This window comes from Polyodon spathula, chromosome 11 (genome assembly GCF_017654505.1).
Source record: "Polyodon spathula isolate WHYD16114869_AA chromosome 11, ASM1765450v1, whole genome shotgun sequence".
Classification (NCBI taxonomy): Eukaryota; Metazoa; Chordata; class Actinopteri; order Acipenseriformes; family Polyodontidae; genus Polyodon; species Polyodon spathula.
In genome coordinates, this window is record NC_054544.1 from 36,539,031 (window position 1) to 36,564,520 (window position 25,490).

Genomic DNA, 25,490 nt, shown 5'->3' on the forward strand with positions numbered 1-25,490 from the left:
TGTTTGTCGTCATGGCAATTTGTCAGGTAGTTATAGTTTTCTCCTATACAAGTACCATGTTGAATAAACTGTGGTGCTTTATCCTGTATTTCTTCCCATCATTGTTTTGTGTGATTTGTTGCATCTGCTTCAGAAGTACCTTTGACTTTCAATAAATGAAAATTCATAAAGTAGGTTATAGTATATAATGATTTATATATAGTATATAGTGATTTTTTGATGTTGTTGCACATTGCAGTTTACTAGGATATATTTATTTCGTTAGCATTTCACTTCCATAACAGCTTAGCATATTTCTGTCACGGGGAGCAAGGTGAATTGAGGTACAGCCCATATTCAGCTGTGCATTTGGCATTCTGTTTTTTAATGAAATTCAAAGAGGTTCCAAAAGCCCTAAACCATAGCAAATGCGTAATTTCAGTGTTCAGCATTAACATTGTTACTCCAAAACTGTCTATCTTGTTATTATAAATAAATGTGCAAGCAATACATACTTTATTTTAATCCAAGATCACTCTTCATTTAGTATGATGCTGTGGATTAAATGTGGTGTACTACAACTGTTGTTCATTTGACATATATATATATTCTTAAAACTGGACCCTTTGTTCAATACACCATTTGTGTTTCTTCCTAACTAGATATGTTGATGCTCATTAAGGCTGATAATACAGAGCAGGCAGGCAGCAGCAATCCAGGGTTCCTTCTCCAAGATCCCTAAAATGCACCTCTGCCTAACCTCAGTGGAGCAGCCTTTGTTTTCCTGGCTTTGTATTCATTCTCTTCACACTCTCCTTCCCTTTGGCCTCTCTGAACTGAGACTGCTAAATTAGCTGTTCAATAAATGCAATTTGTGGAGGTGGTTTGGTGATGTGAACTCAGGGCTGAGACTCAAACACAAATCCTGCATTTTACTCTGGACCATGGAATAATGCAATCATTGGCAGTCAATCTAAACTGGGCTAGCATTATTTATTCCTTTAGAAAATGCACCTTTGCCCTTCCACTGGTATTCCTTTTAAAAAGGATCTTAATTATGTATTAATGTGACGTAATTAAGTTATGGGATTAATCTTTTCATATTTACAGAAAAATACCAGCTTTTGTGTACCAAGTACTGTATAGCCTAGTGCTGTAAACTGGGCTGTAAAGTTTAGTATAAATAAGTGGTAGAAGAACAAAAAATGAATACTTTTAGGAGAAGCAAATGCAAATATATTTCTATTTTGTTAGTTCTGGGTCTGCTTTTCAAGTACAAACCTAGATTTGAGTACTTGGAACTATATCAACATCACATTGCAGGTTTATTGGGTTATTTTGGGCTTGTTTGTTTTTCTTATTTTTCATTCATTTTTGTTTTGTCAGGGGCAGAGTCTTAGTTCTCACACACACCCATTATTGAAGGCAAAAAAGCAAAGATATATTTGCTATATTCCCTATTTATTACTGTCTGCGGTAAGGGAGCTATTTGGCATGACACTGGTGACTGACCTTGAGTGGAGAGAAAAGGAAAGAGAGAGAGCTGTGAAAAGCAGACAGATTCTAGCATTAAGAAAAATAAATAAGCAGACAGTTCGTGTGACATTTTTGACATGAGTGGAACAAGGTGATAATATGTACTAGATTGATGTTCTGTGAAATTCTGTAAATAATGTTGTAGACAACTACAGCTACTTTGAGTGCCAGTTAGAAGACGGTTTGTTGTATTATAAGCCCCAGAGCTGCTGTATTGAACTGCGTAGAGGTGCTTTGGCTGGCTGCTTTTTCTCTGCTGTAGAAATTTAAATGAAAATATGTGTTTACAGGTCCAACTTCAATGGCTTTTAGTTTTACAGTGCTGTCTCTTAATATCTCTCTGTATTAACCACTTCATCTTTGTCTGCCTCAGGCTATCAAGACTCTTGCCCTATCCAGCCAAATAAGGAAAAAACATGGTGCAAGCAAAGCCTACTTGGACATCTCCTTAATTCTCCTTAATTTTAATTCTGACTTGGTGAAAGTACAGGGAGTCTGGTTTTATGCAGATAGATTTTTTTTGTTAATTAATGTAATCCTGTGGTTTGTGTGTAGATTCTTTGACCCGCTATGTCCCTGCCTGCAAGCTGAGGTCCTCTGACTTCAACCTGCTTGTTATACCCAAGCAAAAGCGCACCACACTCGGAGAGTGCTCTTTTAGCTTCATATGTCCGACTCTGTGAAACTCTCTCCCAGCTTTAGAGCGTGCAGCTCCCACAATCACCCATTTTAAATCAACTCTCAAGACCCACTTGTTCTCTCTTGCTTTCAATGCTCTCTAAGCCTGATGTCTGTTATTATCTGTTGTCTAAATTGCTATTTCAGGTTTTTCACTCCATCTTATTCATTTAATTCTGCTTGACACACACATCCACAATGGTTAGAATTCACATCCTAGCCTTTTATTTAATGTATTATGCCTATATTTAATGTATTTGCATTGTTGTTTTACTGCTGTATTTAAAGTACTATGCCCTGTATGTTATGTATTATGCATTGTTCCTCAATATCTTGTAAAACGATTTGCGATGGTGGAGGGTTGTTGTAAAGCGATTTGCGATGGTGGAGGGTTGTTGTAAAGTGATTTGCGATGGTGGAGGGTTGTTGTAAAGTGATTTGCGATGGTGGAGGGTTGTTGGTATGTATGTGTGTGTGAGTAGCTGGGGGGGGGGGGGGGGGGGGGTCCAAAATAACTATCGGTAGTGGTTTAGCTGTCTGATAGTTATTTATCATGCTTCTCTGCATTCTTGCAGTGTTACCCACACTCACAAAGAGGATGATATAATTTACAACATCGCTTAAAGTGAGTAATACAGAATATACATTTAGGTTAGAATAAACCAAACAGTCTATATTGCTATTAGTAGTGAGTGTGATAATGTACTCAAAATCATGCAATGTTTTAAAAAATACTCCTTTTAATCACAGAACATACATAAAGAGAAAAATTAGACTGTAACATAATAGGATTCAATTTGAATTATTGTGCCTCCAGCCTTATAGCTGCATTTAAAATGTAACAAATAATCAAAACTATGGTAACTGCATGCAATTATTTAATGGTAGCACCATAATTTACATGTTTTCCTACAATCTAAGTTAAATAAATAATATACACTTCAGGGAAGAGCTACTGTCCCTATTTAGTTTCACAATAGGATGAAGTGGCCCAGGATTATAACCACTTGGGTGTTACTCATCTATATTTAATGCAGACTATTCTGTGCCTTTGGATAGAGCTTGGCATTGTCATTCCTGCAGGAGGCAACAGTGATGCTAACTTTAACCTCTAACTCTAGCATGCTTTTAAATTAGAGGTTTTAACAAGCACTGTACTTTAGATTAGTAAAAAGGACCTTGTTTGTTATTAGTCTCTTTCCATATAGTATACAGTGGTCAATTAAAATCTGTTATTGCCTCATTTTGTTGATGGGACTCCAAATCAAATGGCTTTTTATTACATCATTTCTGCACTTTTCCTAAATGTCATAGTAAATGTTTTCTACTTGCTTTTTGTGAGAGCACAGTCAGACAGCAAAGCTTGCTGTAAGGACTAAGGGCACTGCTGTTACTGAAAGACACCTTGGTTGACAGTTATTTGGAGGGCAGATATATTTTTCATGGGGAAATAACAGCTTTAGAGCTTTTTTCAATTTGCCCGTTGTAGCCGAAGTTGAAGCATTTTACCCAAAGGAGACTGTGAAGTGGTTAGCAGTAAGTCTTTCTTTTTAAATGTGGGATCAAATTAGGTGTAAGACACATGTGTTTTCTGACTGCTAGGTTGTGTCTGGTTGTTAGCATCAATGTGAATGTGCAGAAAAGTGCACTTTAAAAAAAAAAAAAAAAAGGAAGAAAAAACACATTTCTTATATAAACAAAATGCTTCAAAATTACAAAGACAAAAAAAGATTATTTTCTGAAGGGAATGAAAACAATGTTAATGGTAAAATACTAACAAGAAACAACATGATTGCAGATAAATACAGATACTTCACTGTTAAAAAGAACATAGTCACAGTGCAGTATGTACATAGTCTTGTATGCATGTTCTTTGATTATGCTTCATTAACAATGAACTGCACCATTTAAATTGGGGGATGCAGCATCATCTAATCCAGATAATTTTAACAGGCACACTACACAGCTATAGGGATGTCGTACAAGACAAGCTCTGACAGGTGTTTTAGGGTTCAGGTTACATACTACTGCTTGTACTTGTTATTTTACTTTTTAGTGGAAGATATTACATCTTTACACATATTAATGATATTCGGCAAGGAACTGTAGAAGGGTTATATAGCTTTCAATGCTTGTTGGGATGCAGAAAACATTTATTATTGTTTTCAATCACATTTTAGCTTTTGTGAGGATTGAAAGAAATTGTTTTACGAATTTTAAATGTAAATTTTTAGAAATGTTCTTAATTCATAGCTGTGAATTTGTATTAACTGTAGTTTAATATTCGGTAGCTATATTAGGAAATTGGTAATATACAGTACCATGAAGATAGATGGTTTTTAGGGAACCAAAAGAATAATGGTTTAAAAATACTTCATTAGTCATTTGAAAACTTTGTATCAAAACCTTATTACCTTACTACATAGATTATTTTACTATCTGACTTACACATCAAAGAGTAAAGGCATAATTTAACTAGAATTAAGTATGTGGCCCTTGATGAAGTAATGTACCGTCAACATGGCCCATCCATGAAGTAACTGAATTTCTGAAATATTACATTTGAGAGTACTATATTGGTCCTGCAAACCAGTGTTGTCCAGGGGATTGCCAGACAATTCTCTTTTATAAAGCAGCACACATATCTAATTTAAAAAAAGTGGTCTTTAACTGTTGTGGTGAAATACAGGCCTTGCTTACAAACCACAGTGGAGTTTCTCTTTCTTGTTTGTGATTAGCCTTTTCTTAAGTTTTCAGCTGCGGGTCCGTTCAAAATCATTTTAAATAAGAGGTCCCCATGTTAACAGCACACTCTTTAAGTGACAGAAAACACTCAATGGTATATTCCAAGGTTAAAATAATACTCAAAAATCCCTTTAAAAAATGTTAACCTTTCCCACAGGTCTGTACTCTTTCATTCATTCAGATTCTCTGATAATAGTAAGTGGACTTTGGCTCCCTCACTTCTAAAAAAAAGTGTCTTTAGCAAACATTTGGACATGGAACTGTTTTGAAGTCAATTTGGAAATCATTATAACAAAAGCAGTAATCCCACTTAAGGATGTTGCTCTTCAAATGCATTTTAATCCACTTTTTGTTTTCAATTTCTCTGTAAGTATGATTTAATGTACAATAAATACTGTGGAAACAAGCAATAGCTTTGATATCTGTATTTTTAAACTAAGCATCCATTTTAGTTGGTTTGTGTCTCTGTAAATGCATTTACACATAATCTAGTAATAGTTTAAAGTCTGTTTAAAACATACAAAAAAAAATGGCATTTCTGTTCAGTGGTTGAAACTTCTCTTTTTTTGCCAAATTTTTGTTTGGAGTAAAGATTTTAATAAAGGTGCAACTGACAAAATAACTCACTTTTCAAGGCTGCTCAGTGATTTAAAAACTAAAATTTTATTGTATACTGCAATTTAATGGATTTGCATGACATTGAGTAATGATCAGCAGAAATGCAAGTTAAACAGACAGCATAGGCCGTGATCATGGGAAAGTATATCTCTGGCGTATTATTACATTTGTTTCTCCTAACTTTTTATGTGAAATAAATGCTTATTTAAACACATCTTAAAGCCACAGATACTAATTATATTTATTTTTGTTTTATTTATGTTTTGTTTTTTTATGTTATTTTATTTTATTTTATTCATAATACAGATTGTGCCCTCTTCATTTTATAGCTGGACTTTTATGGTATATTAAATGTGTTTAAATATAATTAATCAGGATGCAGCTTTTTAGTTGAATGGTTTAAATAATGCAAGAGTTGCTTTAGATATAGGTTGATATTACACAAAATAATTTTATTTAAAATGTGATGACACCTTAGGAACAAAACATAATACTATGCTACAGCTGAAGTTTGCTTTGATTACCTATTTACTTGTGAGATCTGTTGGTGGGGAAAAAAAGAAATAACTGAAGATGGAATGTTTAGCAAATGCTGTCATTGCTGTTTTACCGATAATTTAAAACACCTTGGCAAATTATCACATTTAATTAACAATATAAATGCCAGAATGAGCACATAATGTGCAATTGTCTTGCTATCTTTCCAGAAATTAGTCTTTTAAAATGAATTTGCTGTATTAATCATCTTTAAAAAATATTTTTGATCACTGAATTAATAGTTTTCCAGCCTGCTTTCAGGTATTCATTGACATAGGTGATTGCCTCTTAATTACTACACCAGACTCCTTCCATTCACTCTTATTAATTCATGTTGTCTGGCACAGTCCCAAAAGACAGCCTTGCCCTATATCTTCTAATTACTTCTGTAATTGAATTTGCCCACTGTTTCTAAGCTTTTTTTTTTTTTTTTTTTAAGTGACTGTGTTTGTTCATAGGTTCATTGTCTCTTTTTGTGTCAGCCCTCCACAGACAGAACGCACATTGACTATTTTCTCATTTCTCATTAATTTTCCAGCGGCTATGTCTGTTTTTTTTTTTTTCTTTCTGTCAACCCTACTGCTCATCCATGTGCATATTAAAGGTTTAGGTAAAACAGAATTAAGTTAATTAATTCATTAGTAACTCAGAGCTCATTGCTTTGGCTTTCTCTGATTTATACACTTGTTAACACAAGGCTGTGAAGACCAGTTCAAGTTGCAATGGTGTTAATATATAAGATATAAAAAGTTTGAATTTGTATTTAAGCATGGTTGTGATATTTCTACACACTCCAGTATCGCAGCGCAACAATGGAATATTTCATCTTGACCATTAAAAAATGGGAATAAATATAGCAAGGATACTGAAAAACAATTGTATATGGAAATAACATTCTCCCATTATATTGCCAGTTTCACAGAGTTTGATTTTGCCCTATACAAAATCTGTATAACATACACATTGTCCTTATTTGGCCAATGCACAATTTAAGAAATAAGTTTAATTTGACAAGTCTGTTCCTGAGTAAAATAAGTAAGGTATGGAATCAAAAGACAACAAAATGATCCTTACAATTTCCTTAACCTTTGAGTTAATATTAGTTTTATATAATGCAGTATATTTCAGCTTAATTCCCACCCCCCACCCCCACCCCCCATTGTCATCTTTTAAGAAAAAGTTACCTAGTTTATTCCATTTATCTTTTTTAATGTTGGTCCTTTTTTTTTTTTATTACTTTAATTTAGCTTTACTTGGATCACAGTTGAATCTTCCTATAATAAATATAACTCTGTATGTTGAAACTGAATTTTTGGTGGCACAGTGTTTGGCTTTGTTTGCTTTTTCTGTAACAATCAACGGCATCAACTACAGGACCAATGTGAAGGAATGGAGATAACAGTACATTACTCTGCTTTGTATTGGCAACATATTTGCAGCGTATATTTACGTTCAGATGTGCATATGTGACTATGGAATATTGATGGTTGTAGAACTATGAGAGTGGCAGTGTCATCATTCTGTCTAAACCACTATCGTCTTTGGGTGGCCACCTTTCACACATACTGTATCTAATGCCATCTATTCAGCCAATGTGGCTGCCTCACTGATGAACCTGGAAGATGCATTGGTCTCTTGTCAGGGGCCATTATCACAGCAATTCGTCTGAAATTTTTCTTCAATTTGACAGTATGTCTTTCAAATTTTCTACTGCTCTCATTGATTTGTTTTCTGCTGTTCCTTTCTGTCTCTTTGTTTCCTTATCATAGCTTCAGGTTATTATGTGCAAAGTATTGATGGAACTGGAAGGTTGTGGTCGATCAAGAGCTAATGCATCCCTAATCCTGCCTTTGTTATAGTGGAATGTTTTTGCTTGGGTCTCTGATGGGGAAAGAGGTGCAAAGCGTTTGATCCTAGTTGTATTTGTTAGAACCCATCCATCAATCAAGTACAAGCCCGTCTGAATTCTGAATGACATGGGGACTCAGCTGAAGAAATTTGATAACAGTGTATTGTAAGGCTACTCACTCACTTTTCGATAAGAAATGCATTTGACTGATAAGAACGTAAGGGCTAAAGGCTTTAAGAGAGTGGGTGACATACATGCTACAAGAGGTTATGGAGCTTTAGTGGAAATAATACTTTGGGTAAACAAAAAAACACATGTTTGGTATGTGTAATATGCACAAATTGGGGATATGCTTGGATTATTTAATAAGATATCTGGTTGTAATTGCATCTTTTCAGCACTGGTTTATTCACTTGTGAACATGCTATGTATTAGGGATGCACATACAATGCAGTGTAATGCATTACTTTGACATAAGACTAAGTAAGCCTGTGTGTGTGTGTGTGTGTGTGTGTGTGTGTGTGTGTGTGTGTGTGTGTGTGTGTGTGTGTGTGTATATATATATATATATATATATATATATATATATATATATATATATATATATATATATATAAATTTGCAGTTTCTTCAAAACAATTTAGTAATAGCAAAAGCATGCTTTCCACTCCAAAAAATACAACTATAACTGTGTAAGGACATTCTAACTGTACAAGCCAGTTGATTCCTCAGATGATGGTTGTTATGCAGGTTGTCGATAAGTTGGAATTCCACACTTGGAATAGCGTCTGTTGTATAGAGAATAATATTTCAATTATCCTGCTGGGGGACAGAATAGGTATTGTGTAATCTTCTAAGGTTTGGAGCAAGTTAAATATTTGAGGTACAGCTGTGATTTAAGGCTACAGTGGCTCTCAAAAGTATTCACCACCCTTGGACTTTTCCACATTTTATTGTCTTACAACATGGAATCAAAATGGATTTAATTAGGAGTTTTTGCCACTGATCAACACAAAAAAGGACCATAATGTCAAAGTGAAAAATAAACTCTACAAATGGTTCTAAATTGATTGCATAAGTATTCACCCCCTTGAGTCAATATTTGGTAGAGGCACCTTTGGCAGCAATTACAGCCATGAGTCTATTTGCAGAAGTCTCTACCAGCATTGCACTTCTGGACACTACAATTTTTGCCCATTCTTCTTTGCAAAATTGCTCAAGCTCCGTCAAGTTGGATGGGGACCTTTGGTGAACAGCAATTTTCAACTCTTTCCACATATTCGTAATTAGATTGAGGTCCAGGCTTTAACTGGGCCACTCCATTACATTGACCTTTTTGTTTCCAAGCCTCTCCAGTGTGGCTTTAGCTGTATGTTTGGGGTCATTGTCCTGCTGGAAGATGAACCTTCATCCAAGTCCCAGGTCTCTTGCAGACTTCAGCAGGTTTTCCTCCAGGATTTCTCTATACTTTGCTGCATCCATTTTGCCCTCTATCCTCACGAGCTTTCCAGGTCCTGACGCAGAGAAGCATCTCCATAGCATGATGCTGCCACCACCATGCTTCATGGTAGGGATGGTGTTCTCAGGATGATGTGCGGTGTTAGGCTTGTGCCAAACACAGCACTTAGCATTGAGGCCAAAAAGCTCTATTTTGGTCTCATCAGACCATAGAGTCTTCTTCCACTTGGTCTCAGAGTCTCTCACATGTCTTCTGGCAAACTCTAGCCAAAATTTGATGTGAGTTTTTTTTTCAATAATGGCTTTCTTTTTGCCACTCTCCCATAAAGGCCAGTTTTGTGAAGCACCTGGGCTATTGTTGCATTATGCGCAGTGTCTCTCAGCTCAGCCGTGGAAGACCGTAACTCCTTTAGAGTTGCCATAGGCCACTTGGTGGCCTCCCTGACTCTTGCCCTTCTCGCCCAGATACTCAGTGTTTAAGGACGGCCTGTTCTAGACAGATTCACAGTTGTGCCATATTCTCTCCATTTCTTAATAATGGACTTTACTGTGTTCTGGGGGATATTCAATGCCTTGGAAATGTTTTATACATCCTACCCCTGATTGGTGCTTTTGAAGAACCTTATTCCGGATTTGCTCTGAATATTCCTTCGTCTTCACAATGTAATTTTTGCTAGGAAATGTACTAACCAACTGTGGGAACTACCAGAAACAGGTGTATTTAACCTGAAATCATGTGAAACACTTTAATTACACACAGGTGGACACCATTCAACTAATAATGTGACTTTTAAAGACAATTGGTTACACCAGAGCTTATTTAAGTGTGTCATAGCAAAGGGGATGAAGCCTTATGCAAGCAATTATTTTCTGTTTTATATTTGTAATTAAATTAGAACAATTTGTAGATTTTATTTTTCACTTTGACATTATGGACTTTTTTTGTGTTGATCAGAGGCAAAAACTCCTAATTAAATCATTTTTGATTCCATGTTGTAACACAATAAAATGTGGAAAAGTCCAAGGGGGGTGAATACTTTTGAGAGACACTTTATTTTTATGTGTTGATGCTCCTGAAAGAGTGGATGTTCCTGAAGAATTTGGCTCCAGACTAATTGACAATGTGTGTTTATTATGAGCAGAGATTTAGTGTTGGATAAAATTGGATTTTTGACTGCTTTTTTGCAGTACTACACATAGTAGTAGAGTTTTAGGGTTTTTTCTTAACGTTTTGTGTCTTAAGAGAGTTTTAGCAAGTTCTGTCCTTCTACATTCTATGTATGCATTCTAAATAAACCTTGTTGTATATGTAGCGAAATGTACAGTACATGGTTGCAATTGTTAAACACTTCAAGCTGTGTGGACTTCTACCATGTAAAGAGAGTGACCTAAAAAAAAAAAAAGTGACCTGAAAAAACACAGAACCTTTCCAGAAGGCAAAAAGCAGACATTATTATGCCCCATACATTTACACACTGTATGATTAAGTTCATTTTTTTGTGTGTCTAATGACTAGGCTAAACATCACCAAGGACAAAAAATCAATGTAAGAGTGCTTCAGATTTGTCTGACAAATTATACGTGCTTGGCTGCTCCATTGTATCTGGCCCATACTCTAAAGGAAGAAACCTCAAGATGGAGCCTCCAAATGGTATATGGACTCCATGTTGATATTTAGTGATTTTAAGAGAGCATCAGTGGGACATTTGGGGGTGGGGATGTTCCAGTAGCACTGCATTAGGAGAAAAGGTTGCTTGAAGATAACGTGTGTTTTATTGATAAATGTCTGTACTTCAGTAACTTGTCAAAAGAAACATACAGTGCTTTGGCGTAGCAGGAGTTATGTGTGAGATAGTATATAAAACATTTTAAAGCATGTCTTTGGCTTGGTATCTTTGATATTATGCAGGCATTGAGTATTTCTCAGCCCTCCACAGCACAGGAATGGTTGTAAACCACTGCTACTGTCATATTCAGAACAATAAATATATTCTGCGGCTCACTCAATGGGGTCATTCTCTACTAAAGCAGGTTGAATGGAATTTGTCACTTTTAGCTGACTGCTGGACATAGACACCAGGTTACTTCTACTAGAAAAAAAAATGTATGGATTATAAGAAAGATGTGTTGCAGAGAAAATGAATTCAGAATGATATCAGCTGAAGTATAAACCAATCCTTAAATAAATTGGGGTTTATTGTAATGATCTTAACAGTAATGTAAACCTGCTTTGTTGAGAACCTTTTCCCACTGTTATATTGTATTCAAAAATATTAATAAGGAGTCGAACAATGATCCTGCTGAAGGTTAAACGGCAGCAGATTTTAGTATAGAGTTAATATTAGCAGTATGTAGATCCAGTGCTATTTAGATAAATACAATATAACCCATTGTCATACAATACATATTCTGCCCTTTTCTGCCTTAGTAACTATTTCAGTGGTAACAAGAGGGTACTGTTACCATAGTAAGAAGAAGTCAGAGAGTGGGGCAAGATCTACTTGTGATGACACTGTCTGAATTCACTATAGAATGTTTAAGACCATCCTCATTTGTGTCATAACAACAATATACTCTATTTAAGTTTATACCAGTATATATTGAATATTTTAACCAAATAACGTCTTATTCTAGTGGAAGTCTAGTAAAACTTTACTGAAAAATTTATTTAAAATATGCTTTTTATAGAATTTTCCCAACACATTTACAAGTGAATTACTCTGTCAGCAATTTGTCACAAGTGTAGTGTTTGTTGTTTTAATATGATTTATTGTTTCAGACAGATATCAATGCAGTGTAGAAAGGTAATGCGATTTTGGTAGTGAGTGATAAAGTTCAATTAGCATTAATCATTACAGAAAGTATTACATGGCAGAATTAACTACAGCAGATGTTAACAGTAGGAGGTAAAGGATGCTTACAGCTGAGCATGCCTTGGCATACAATCTGTACTCAGACAGAAGGATAGCAGATGTTTCAAACTGTTGCATACACTTGCTTTTAGGTTGTTTTTTTTAAGTTTTAGAACCTTCTTTATGATCAACCAAGCCTTTCCCATGAGTTCTTGCCATTCCATTTGGCGAGAATCGTTGTCGGAGACAGCTATAAATCAAGTCTTTCTTTACTTCTAGACTGGCAGACACCAGTGATCCGACTCCTGTCGAGTTTTCTTTTTTTATAGACTAGTTGCGAAATTCAACAACTAGTGTTTAAACAGGGGAAATAAAGCAACGGGCAGAGAAATATACTTTAAGTCACGGCTTGTCTGCTAGTTGAACCTATGTGGTCTGGACTTCCCTGATGTTCACATAGATGTATTGTGTGGTTATTCCCTGGTCTTAATGAAAGTGCTGACTGTGTATCACTGACAGGAAACATTCCCTGTTAATTGCTCATTCTCTGCTCCCTATTTGTATTCCAAAGTTTAAGCTCTATGGTTTCTGAAAACAGATTTACAAACCCTGATAATATATTTCATAGTTGGGTGCTCATATTCTAAAATAGGTGTGATATTTACTGTGCAATTTCTAGTAAAATACCATCATCTCCACTTTGTTGTGTTCCTGGGTATGGTACAAATTAGTGTTTTACCAGTTGTTTTTATGTTCATTTTCTAATCCACTTGTGCTTTTGTTACTTTGCAGTAATTCAAAGATCATATATAGACTAACTTGGAATACAACGTAAATGTTCTTTTTTTCCTCAGGTCATTTGGTTTTGTTTAATACTAAGACCCCTATAATAAACATAATATTTTTAAATTGTGTTTGTATAAACAAAAAAGTTTTAAACAGTTCTTTAGAAATTCAGAAATAACTAGCCCTATATTGTCCCCTATTGATAAATCTCAGACAAATTTCTCTCCTCATAGTAAATGTATTACATGGCTAATTTGCCCACTGTGGAAAATCTGGCTTCCAAAGTAACTGTTACAGTTGAAGTTTTGTACCAAAGATGAGCACAAATCGTGTGATTTTTGGGGAATTCAACATCAGTTTCTTTAGCTGCACAGGTTTATATTTCATGATTCCAACTCTTAGCTCTTTGGTATAAAGGTCAGGCCAAGTAGTTCGATCATAGAAATCAGATAAAGGTGACTGACTGGGTACCGGGTTTACAATACATGACTCAGCACCTTGTATTTGCTGTTGTTGTACATTTCCAATCCAATGTCTCTGATTCACATTCACACTTTTTTTTTTTTTTTTTTTTTTTTTTTTTTAGCATTTTCTGCTTCTTTTTGGGAAATTTCTAGCTTTTTGTTTGAACAACCCGACTTGTGTTTTGATGGCATATTCAATATACCGTATGTTATGTACTTATTACCACATTAAAGTTCACTGATAGGCCTATGTGTTTATTTTTTTCAGAAGTGTTTATGATTTGATACCTTGTTAGTAAACTGTTTGTTAGAGTCTTTACAAAAAGCAGCTGTGAAAGACAAAGGCACCATTGGGTATGGTGTCTTCAAGATGCTGAAAGGTGTCCAGACGTCTCAAGGACCATCCTTCTTCCAAACATAAGAAATGTTGTGATTGAGAAGGTCAGGCCATCGCAGCGTGCCCCTTTTGCACCCTCTAATAGAATGTAATTCCGTAGGGGCATGTGACAGGCTGGCGAGTGGATTGAGGCTCAGAGACAGAATAGAGGCAAAAATAAAGTTATTTTATTAAATAAAATAATCAAATAAATAGGCACAAGGGCCAACAAAAAAAAGGTTCTAACAGAAATAATCAAAATGAACTCACAAAACAGTCAGGTTCCAGGTTTTTAAACAAGATATTCCTTTTTTTTAAAATACAAAACTCTCCAACACAAAAGCAAACTGAAACACAAACGCACCCCAAACAGAAAACACACACCCTACTACTACCAACACACACCCTACTACTACCTACACACACACACACACACCCTACTACTACTACTACTACTACTACTACTACACACACACACCCTACTGCCAGCCAGGGCCTCTCCCCTGGCTTTTATCCCCTGTGGCTGGAGCCCAATTAATCAATAATTATTCAATTGTCAAAGTTGTCAGTTGAGAGCCAAAAATGAGGCCTAAGTTACGTGACACTTATATCTGGATGTCATTGATTGGGTACCAAGATGGACCCAATTCGAATCTCTTCAACAATTTCTGAATATGAATGTAAAGTAACAACATACAAACTAATAAGTATTACATGGTGCTGTGAAATTTTGTTTCAGTGGATGTCAACTTTTTGATCTTTCACACATTGAGCATGAGGTGCTGGTGTCTGTCTTGTCTGACACCACAATCAGAAATGTAGCTCTTTATGATGTATTTCTTTCCTGGTTAGTTCTAAATTACTCTCCACACTTAATTACAGAGGATGAGAGAAATGCCTCATTTCTCTTTGTTACAGGCTAAGCTTTCAGTAATCCCAAACAAAAGACCTGGCTCTGGAAGCTATAGGATTTGCTAGTGGGATTATAGTCTCATGGATAATGATGTGCAGTCAGCAGAAGCAAAGCTTTATTTTAATTCAAACTGGCTGGTAAACAAAACCATTGGTATGTCTAGTGGTGAGAATAACTGTCTATAGTTAGCACAGTGACAGCAACTGTAACTATATTTCCCTATGTATGTCTGTAGATTTATTTTTTTATTTATCTGTTGATTGGTTTGTTTATATGCTGTCCCTTTTAATACAATTTGAAAATAATCAAATTCAGTAATGTCCCCAAGTTAACAGGAGTGTGGATGTCTCTTATAAGTATTATTATTATTATTATTATTATTATTATTATTATTATTTATTATTATTATTATTATTATTATTATTTATTATTAGTAGTAGTAGTAGTAGTAGTAGTATTAAAGACATTTTGAGATTTTAATATCTTTATACACATGCATTTTAGCATTCTTCATTATTTTTGCATTACTGAATACTTAATACTGTTGCTCAAAAATAAGTTTTGTGTTATTTTTTTACGGTAACTATAGTCCAAAGGTGAGTCTTTGTACCTTAAATTGAGTTTAACTATAATCGCTATAACCGTGGCTGTCTCACCCACACGTGTCAGTAAAGGAGTTGCCTTACTCCCTAGCTTTTCAAAGCTTTTCACTTTATTATTATTAGCACTTTTTTTTTTTTACTGAAAGAACACCAATTACAATTAAAAACTAGAGAAAAAATGTATTACTACTTGCATGCCCCTAAAAATATTTATGGTTAGGTAACTTTATTGGCTATTTTTTTTTTCCTTTTCTTTCTGAGAATATTTCTCAATAGGTTATTTCCTGTTAAAACAATAAAATAAAATAAATGCATGCAGATAACTGCATGACACATTCAACTTTTAATGTTGTACTTTCACTTGATTGTATAAAGACTTATATTAACAGATGTCATTAGGTCACCACTTTTGTATTACTGATATTTTCAGACTGCACAACACTTAAAGGTTTAAAACCACATGATGTTCTAATATCCTTTCTGCCACCTTTCAGTCTCCTGTTATTGTGCTTGTATTTTCTTTCTGTTCAGCGCTACTCAAGCAAGGAAAGTTAGGCAAATATAAGACATATGTTCTTTATTTACATGGGGGATCATATTTCCCAGCCAGAAGATTAGTATTTTTTTTTTTCTCTGCGTGCATTGATGTGAAATAATAAAATGACTACTTGTTTTCCCCCTATGAGACAGGATAATATGTGATGTTTAAAAATACTAAGAATTTTTTGTAAATGGAATTACAAACATTTTGACTAAGCCTTTCTCAGTGTCTTCAAGAATGTACTTTTAGTTGAACGTTTGTCAAGAAGACATTGAGAAATGTTTGTAATTGAATTTACCATGTTTCTTTTAGTATTTCAAAAGTTGCCAATATTGTTGTGGGGTTTCATGTTTATAGTTATACATATTCTGGGGTGGGGGGCACATGGCTTCAAAATATATCTTTGAAGGCCTTTTTTTTTTTTTTCAATGTTTGCAATCGTTCTAAATTTTAACTGGATTCCATCTTACTTATAGGCCTGTCTTGATTGCCATGTTTTATTTTTTTGCTACTTGGTGAAGCAACATCACATGCATTTGTAACCTTCCAAAAGTATAGAAATACAAATTGAAAACACATTCATCACTTAGCAGTTTAAGTCTTAAAGTACACCACAGGCTTGCCTTACCTTGCCTTGCAACCGTTGTATTCAGTGGCAAAAAATCGGGTGTTTCGGCAGGACAAGAAAGTGTATCCCATCAGTGCTCTTAAATAATTCAACCCCTTACAGACACTTAATTGTACCAGAATTTGTCCATTGTGTTCTGGTGTAGTTGTGATAGTATTCTTTTTTTGGGGTGGAGGGGGCGGTGGGGTCTTGCTGTGTTTTAGATTATTCAAGGGATATGTTATATTTGGTGGAATGTATATAAAATGATTTCAAATGTAGTATTTTTTTTTCACATATCTATTGACGAACTACCTGGAGACATTATTTGAGATTCTACAGTACCTTTTGTGGGGTTTACTTATACAACACATTTACCAGTGATTAAAGCTGGAGGCAATACATGGAAGCTATCATAAACCATGACATCCTTTTAACATGTTGCCATCTTGTATTCTGCTCTGAATTTTGAGCATTCTTGAGCATTCTTTTGAAATGTTAGTCCTGGTCACTGTATTCCAGGTAGTGGTTTGTTGAAGTGGATAGTTGTGGAGGCAGTCTTGCATGATGTCAGGGCCACTTTTGCCGTTGGATGTGCTGTCTGTCAAATAAGACATTAAACCGAGCAGTCACTGTGCTGTCCCCTCATTTCCATAGATTTGGAATAACAGCTGTCTATGGAAAGTTTGTTTGAGATTGAGAGACTTCTAAAGTTAAAAGATAGCTGACACAGAACAATAATATAACTACTCCTTCCAGCAGCTCATTTGCATGTTAAGTTTTTGCCTATGAACTTGCCTCAGCACAACTCCTAGAAATAATCCTCCTCAACACTAGAAGGGCACCAGTATTGCATCAGGTGCACCCCATCAGTGGTCTAACTGTGAAATTACCTAAAGTGCAGGACATTGTTGTGTTTAGTCTACATACATTTAAAAAAGCAAACAATTAACTTAAAGATCTTCAGCTCAACAGAAGTTTTGCAGCGATTACATTTCTGGTGCTTAGAAGAAGCACTAAAATGGATTTGAAATATTCGGTTATCACTCCATTTAATAAAACTGTAAACATCTTGTTTTAGTCACGTGTCTAATTATCCAATTGCTTGGTTGATCTTCTGACAGATGTGCATCTATCTGTGAATCACGCTTGAAATCCTGCTGTAACCATCTGTATGGATATTCAACCACTTGGCTTTTTTGTTCTTGTTGTTTCTTTTAGCGGCAACAACCCCAACAAATCTGAATCTGTGTTTCCAGGTCTCTGGTTTCCTGTTCCTCTGTGAAGACAAAAAAAAGCAGTTTAGCAACATAACAGGGTCATTGAGGTTTTTTAGCAACCAGGATGTTTAGTCTAACTTGGGAGGCAGATAAGATGCTTACTGTCCAGACATGTGTCAGGTGTTTAAGTTGAAGCATACATTTATCTGATGAAATATGCTATAAAAGAACAAGCATGTACAAAATAGAAATCCTTATCTAGTCATCGCTGTTTGGGGTATCTTTCCATAATGCTTAATCTGATTGAGGGAATGCAACTTTTAATCAGCCCGAATCCTATGAGAACAATGAATACCTACTCTATACCTACAGTTAATTAAGGTGCTGCTACCTTTATGATGGCTTTAAAGAAATTAACAAAACAAACACTGATGAATACAACTGATGTTATGTTGCAACATTCAAGTTTCAGCTTTAGATGTTATTTTATTTATATGTGTTTGGAAACGGTATTAGGATAGTGTCGCAATGATTGAAATCTGTTACAACTCATAAAAAAATAAAGTTATTAATTTAACAACAACCCCTTTCCTTCCTTGGAATTGGACCTAACCAAAATAACTGTCAATGGAAAAGTCTGATTTGATGTAGCATTTCTGTAAATAAAAATAATAACCGAATGAGTCCATATTTAAGACAGTGGTGTTTGCATGTGTTGAAAGCTTGTTGGCTGTGTATTTAAAGGAATCCAATATTTCTGGCTTGGTAAAACAATCCTATAAAATGGAAGCAACGTTCATTAGGTTTGCATGAGCTATAATGCTGACTTCTTTTCCTACTGGTTTTACTGTGTGCTCTTGCACTCACATTGATGATCAGCCTAATCTAATGCAGGTATTGTTGCCTATGGCATTATAAGACTGTTTTAAATGTCAATTATGTGGGGGTCATTTACTTGGCTAAACATTTGAATTTACAGCCACCATTTGATGATGATTTAATTTTGTTGTGTTCTGTTACTTATGCATTTTGGAAAAAAAAAAAAAAAAAAAAAAAAAAAAAAACATTTTTTGATGTATTTCCTTTTTTCTAGACCCTTTTGCAAAATTATTATTATTATTATTATTATTTATTATTATTATTATTATTATTATTATTATTATTATTATTATACCTATATCACAATAGAGAGTTACATTATACCAGAGAAATTCAATATAAGAAACATCAAGGTAATTCAATTGTAAGCAACAAAAAATAAATAAATGTATAAAAACATAATTCTGAACATTGCCTCATCATAATGAACTGGTCCTAACGGTACTGTTCTCATTGTGGTATCAGTGTTAAGTCAATGTTAAGTCAATCCCTGTAGTGTGTACAATGTAAAGGCTAATTACAGGAAGTGGTGCGTAATTGACGTATTTATGACATCATCTTGTTGTGGTACCTTGGAGATTAAGAGTGAACCGTGTTCTGTACAAAGACTGGGATTATTCTGAAACAAGTGCTAAATCAGAAGCGCATTTCTGGAATAAAGCGGTTGTAACGGTTAACTAAGCAAGCAAAGGTTACAGGAATGAGTAGGTAAAAAATAGTATCAAAACGTGGTTTTGCGTTTACACTCGCTTCAAAATAGGGAGAGAAGGGTAAAAGTCACGGGAGTGGATTACTGTCAGTGTGGAGCTGTAGGAAGGTAGAATGAGGCAGTAATTCCTATACAAAGGTAGATAAACACAGTCAGCGACTAACAAATTTCCCCACGGAGATCTTTTGTCGAAGACTTTGCCTTTCTTTTAGAGCTCACTGTCAGAACTGATAAAGACCTTAGCCCCAGCCAAATCCAAAGTCTAGGTGACATGGAGACTGAAGTCGTTCTTAATGGCCAATGACGTGTAATATATTTTGTTTGGATAACCCTATTGTATCACCATAACCACTTTATCGATTACCTATTTCTTAATTAAAAGTATTCTGATGTAAAAAGAATACCCACCGCCAAATAACTGTACATCTCCCTTTTCTTGACACACTCTTTGTGAAAGTCAAATTCAATTAACTTTAACTTCTTTTGATATATATATATATATATATATCTATATATTATATATATTATATAGATATTTATATATATATATATATATATATATATAATATATATTACCTGAAATTTAAATATTTATACTGTCACTGTAACGACATATACGTAGCATTCTGTTTAATATAAAATACATGCCATTGTTCGTTTCAACTTTATCAAGTGCCTGGCTGAAAACACGTGCATTAGTCAATTAAAACAACTTTGAAAATTGATAAATTGTTTAGTCATATCTCGCAGGAAGAGTGATTTTACTGATAGGCTTATTAATTTGTAACAGATAAAAGCGTTTGCACTTGTTACTGTAATATCATAGAAACAAGAACGGCCAGAAATAAAGCAAAGCATTCGTTTGTCTGAATTAAGTCACACTATGCAGACACTATGCAGACATATTATATATATATATATATATATATATATATATATATATATATATATATATATATATATATATATATATATATATATATATAATTGCAAAAGACTTTTCTGAAAAGTCTTGATTAAACTCATATTCTATGGCTTGAATAAACAAAACCCATTACCTCACGGTAGCCTTTGTTGGCCCTATACAGACAGAACAAAATGGTTATTCAGGAGAACGTTTTAGATTTTTTTTTTTTTTGGAGCAGTATTCACAAACAGCAGTGGTATTGTATTAAAAAGAACCATCTGTAACAGAAACAATGGCTTCAAATTATCTTTGAATACCCACTGAAAAAATATATAAAGCTTTTTCTTCTAGTCCAGTACGGTGTGGGTATAAAGCGGACTTGCTATAACTGACTTTTTGTTGTTCTTCATGCATTCTTCGTCTTTTTAAATCAGCCCATATATATATATATATATATATATATATATATATATATATATATATATATATATATATATATAGCATAATCGGTATAACAGCTCTTCTTGTTCCAGGCTAGCATGCAGAGGGATACGTTTAACGTGGAGTGTAGGAGCTGGCAAGCTGGAGTGAGAATGCCGCATCTGGGAGAAGTCAGCGGAGGATCGCAGCCCTGGGACTATTAGTTGCAAAGGAAGGATTTGAATCTCAGCCCCGATCAAACGGGTTCAGAGACCGCTGAAGTGCGGCTCTTGAGTCTGGGGATGTAGTGTAACCTTTTCTGCCAATCAGAATGCGATGAGGACAACACCCTAACTGGCAAGTAAGTAGCTAGCGATAATGAGACTTAACACATGTAAGAGTGCATTGCCAAGCAGGCTTCTGTAAAATGTGGATCCTTTATTAATTAATTAATTAATTAATTTATTTATTTATTTTCTGTTGGCATTTTAGTGATGTGTGTTATGTAAAGCCTGATAAACAAATTGAAAACGATGGATTCATTTGTTTTTCTTCTATCTATCTATCTATCTAAATTCATGATTATTTACTTCTAAACGCAAATAGTCTTAAGTGTAAGCAGAAGTAATAGAAATACAATAGACTAAGACACTGCGATGGTGCAGCGTTTCACAGCCAGCCATGTTTTTGCTCAATAAGCAAGTGCACTTTACATTAAGGTATATGGATTTTTTTTTTTTTTTTTCAAACAGAAAGCGTGATGTGTCAAACAAGAGCTGTCATGTTTGTCAAAACAGTGTTGCCTTAGATGACTGTAATGTTGTTATTTTTTTTTTTTTTGTTTGTTTGTTTGCTTTTTTTAAAACCTAACCTATATGCACATTGAGAATATAGAATCGTCAAAAACACAGCACCTTTAGGCGCCCTCTCTCGCCCCCTGTTGGTTAAGAAAGACGATTACATGCGTCTGTTTATATTATTCTTGCTATAGGCTGTGCATACATGATTTTTAATTTTAAAAAGAGAACATAATGAAATGGCTTTTCTGGAGTAGCATCCATGAACACAACAAGCAGGTGACAGCTGACAGCAATATATCTCTGAGGGTATTAGAAACACGTTGACATAACAGTTTGACACCTGACTTTTTACCGTTATTAAAAATAGGAAACTAAGTTAAAAACAAAATACACGTCCTGTCTTACTAATATGTTTAACAATACAGACTTGATTTGGTTTGCTTTAGAAGATTGTTCATACATCTTGATAGTTAAATATTAGCCACTGAGACTGCACATTTTAAAATATTAAAGATAAAGGTTAATCCCCAGCTGAATGATAGAGTTATGATTGACAAGAGAAAAGGTGTTGACTGGAGGTCGAGCTGTCTTATTTACGGCCCACCACTGGCTATACAGTCTTTGTTAGGACTGGAAAGCTAATTTACGGCTGATCAAAAGCACCCCCGAGTTAAAGGACTTGTAATGACTGCTAATTTTATTCCTCTCTTATACCTCGCCAGCTTCTGTAATTAAAAGGGTGCTATTAGAATTCAGGTGGAGAGTATTTTAAGAGATAGATTATACAGGTTTTATTTAGATTACTTTCTGGCCCTTGCTTCATATGAAAGATCTTGCAAGAAGCAGCCTAATAAATATGATATATTAGAGTATGTTCTTTTTCTACCAAGGAAGACAACCGTCTTTATAGACATTCAAAAATTAAAGTTTTGTGTCTGGTTGTGTACATCTTTATTTTATAAAACACCCCATTCCATTGATTGGAATTAATTTACTACACAATAAACCATTTCATATTTTAACGGGTATACAAATCTTCTTAAGGAGCAAAACTTTACTTGGAATGTCTAAGGATTAAAGAAGGCACACCCACCCTAATTTGAAAGATTCTGCCATTTATATTTCAAGTTGAACTGTGTATACGCTACCATGGCCCCTAGTGGTCAAAGTGCAGTTCACAAACACCCCCCTGAAATAGTCTGAAGAAGATACAATAAACAAGTGGTAAAAGTTACTAGCGGTCGGTTCATTTCATGAAGACATATACAATAGTAATTGGCTATATTAGGCTACACGTTAATATATAAATAGTAGTTTTTTTGTACGATATTACCATATTTCAAAAGTGTGTGTGTGTGTGTGTGTGTGTGTGTGTGTGTGTGTGTGTGTGTGTGTGTGTGTGTGTGTGTGTGTGTGTGTGTGTGTTGATATGAAATCTGAAACAACGAAATAAACACATTCAATGATACATAGAAAGGGTATTTACAAAGAGGTCTAAGGTATTAGGCATATAAAGTAACGCTAAATTCAAACATTTTAAAGCACCGAAAAGCTTTGATTTTTGAATTGTACGCATTTACTGTATACACACATACAAATGGGATAAGAAAAAACGCCCATGACCACTCTGATATTGTATTTACTGTGTAGGCCTATATGCAACTAGCTGTAAAATGTTACACAGTGTTCGGCACAGTAACCTTTTAGAATTTAGGATATGTATTTTCTTAAGCGACGTAAATGTGTCTATATATGTTATCCAGTATGGACTATACGCAAATAAGATACAATATTAGGTTCTCTTGTAATTCCATTGAAAAAAAAAAAAACTGTTCAATACTACAACTAGTTTAATACTGCACTAATGGTAAGGTTTGATACGGGGTTTATTTGTATAATTACTTTTGGTTCATGAGCTATATATATATATATATATATATATATATATATATATATATATATATATATATATATATATATATATATATATATATATATATATAGAGAGAGAGAGAGAGAGAGAGAGAGAGAGAGAGAGAGAGAGAGAGAGAGAGAGAGAGAGAGAGAGAGAGAGAGAGAGAGGATCCTAGTTAAAAATTTTTTTTTTAAAATGATTAAAAAAGATGACATTGTTGGCTAATATATATTTTTTTAATATAAAGAGATAGGTGGTTCTTTTGTAACTTTAGTGGCGTGTTGCTCAATTATAGTGTTTTAATGCACCTTATTTTTATCAGAATATTGTGATGTTCTACAATATTATAGTTTGAAAAATAAATACAGGTTTACCATGTTTTTCTGGGGGGGGGTTTTTGTTGTTTTTTTTAGTGAGCCACAAGGTTTTTTATTTGTATTTTGTGTTACTGTGTTTTGGATGGGCGCTTTTAATTAAATTATAAAAGTTTAAAATTAAAGTTGTAAAATTATGATTGGACTACAATGATATACTGTAAACACGTGCCAAAAATATATCATCAGTGTTTCACGGAAAAGATTAGTAAAGGCCCTCAAAATGCTTCATTCATTAGAAAAGTGATAAGAATGATAATTTTCCCTCATCAATGATTTATTTATTTTTATTTATTTATTTTTTAATAAAATATGTTGACATATGAGGTGGTCAGTATGGTGTTCAATAAGATTATCAAATGTGGTTTTTATATGCCTGTCATTGGCGCTATATTTTCAAACCAGCGATTGTGGGTTAAATGACTTTAGAATTCGGAATACACGTGTGAATCATTTTCTTTCTGCAAGTGTATCTGGCTTGTTTTCAATTGATTGTAAAAACGGGAATAAAATCGAATGTAATGATTTAGTAATATTGGGTTTGATAGATAAGCCTATCCTCCCCCCCCCCTTTTTTTTTTTTTGTTTGGACATTTAATGCCAGGATGCCACTTACTGTGAATGATTACTACGGACAACTCGTATGGAGACCACTGGCTTTGCGAAACGGTGCACATTTTTTTTTTTTTTCTAATTAAATTTTCGTATTTGCAAAACAATAATGTAAATAAAAAATAAATAAAAATAGAAGTTTATTAAAAACGTGTAGTTCTGTTGCAAGCTTACTTGAACCCGAAATATAATATGCCACTGTGGTGTTTTAAAAGAGATAATGTTTAGCGATCAATAATGCAGAGGTGTGCTGGTATTTGGAAAGCGCATGTTGTCCGAATTGTGTTGTGCTCAACTTGGCTATATACTATCCCTTATATCATTGTTTGTTTATCTTGTTTATTGATCCTAGGTTAACCTAAAAAACAAAAACAGAAGTATATAATTTTAGGTAAGTTAATTTGTAATCCAATTAACAATATTCATGTATTATTATTATCATCATCATCATCAATATTATTATTATTATTATTATTATTATTATTATTATTATTATTATTATTATTATTATTAGTAGTAGTAGTAGTAGTAGTATTCATTTTAATTTTAAACAAATTATAACACCAATGCAGTTAATTATTCTGCGACTTATACAACCTTATACTGGCATTTGGATTTGAATTACGAAATAAATATATATTCCGTCTTCTCTGATGTGTCTGTGAGTGGTTAACACTTGCAATAGCGGTGGTCGTCAAACTCTGCTAATTAGCAATGCTGAGAAATTCCAGTTAACAAGGACACACACACACCCCTCCAAGTCTCTGCAGGATCCCTGCTGCTCGCCTTCATTTCCATAAGAAGATTACGAGTGGAGAGGAACACACTCAAATGCAGATGCAGAAAAGAAGCCCTTTTTAACAAGCATCGTAATAGTCAGATCCTTGGTTAGTTCTCACCCAATTACCGCACAAGTTAAACCTCTATTTGCATTTAAAGACACAATTCTTTTTGCAATCCTTAGTTAGGTAATACTTTATGGTGAGTGTTTATGTTGAATAAAATATATTTTAATTGTTTGTATTTTTTTCATATCAAACGTATTCGTTTTATACAGGGAAACATACCTGTGTTAAACAACAACAACATCGCTGTAGAATAAGTGTGTGTTTG

General features: G+C 34.3%; 2 long non-coding RNA genes across 2 annotated transcripts in view; one reads left to right on the forward strand and one right to left on the reverse strand.

Moving 5' to 3' along the window:
* Nucleotides 1-25,490, forward strand: part of LOC121323198 — a 47,636-nt gene that overhangs the window by 2,652 nt on the left and 19,494 nt on the right. Inside the window, exon 2 of the long non-coding RNA XR_005951123.1 lies at nucleotides 20,790-21,037. This is a non-coding gene — a long non-coding RNA (uncharacterized LOC121323198). The remainder of the gene's footprint in view (nucleotides 1-20,789; nucleotides 21,038-25,490) is intronic.
* The window catches only part of LOC121323199, a 36,044-nt gene continuing 25,854 nt past the window's right edge, over nucleotides 15,301-25,490 (reverse strand). Inside the window, exon 4 of the long non-coding RNA XR_005951124.1 lies at nucleotides 15,301-17,820. This is a non-coding gene — a long non-coding RNA (uncharacterized LOC121323199). The remainder of the gene's footprint in view (nucleotides 17,821-25,490) is intronic.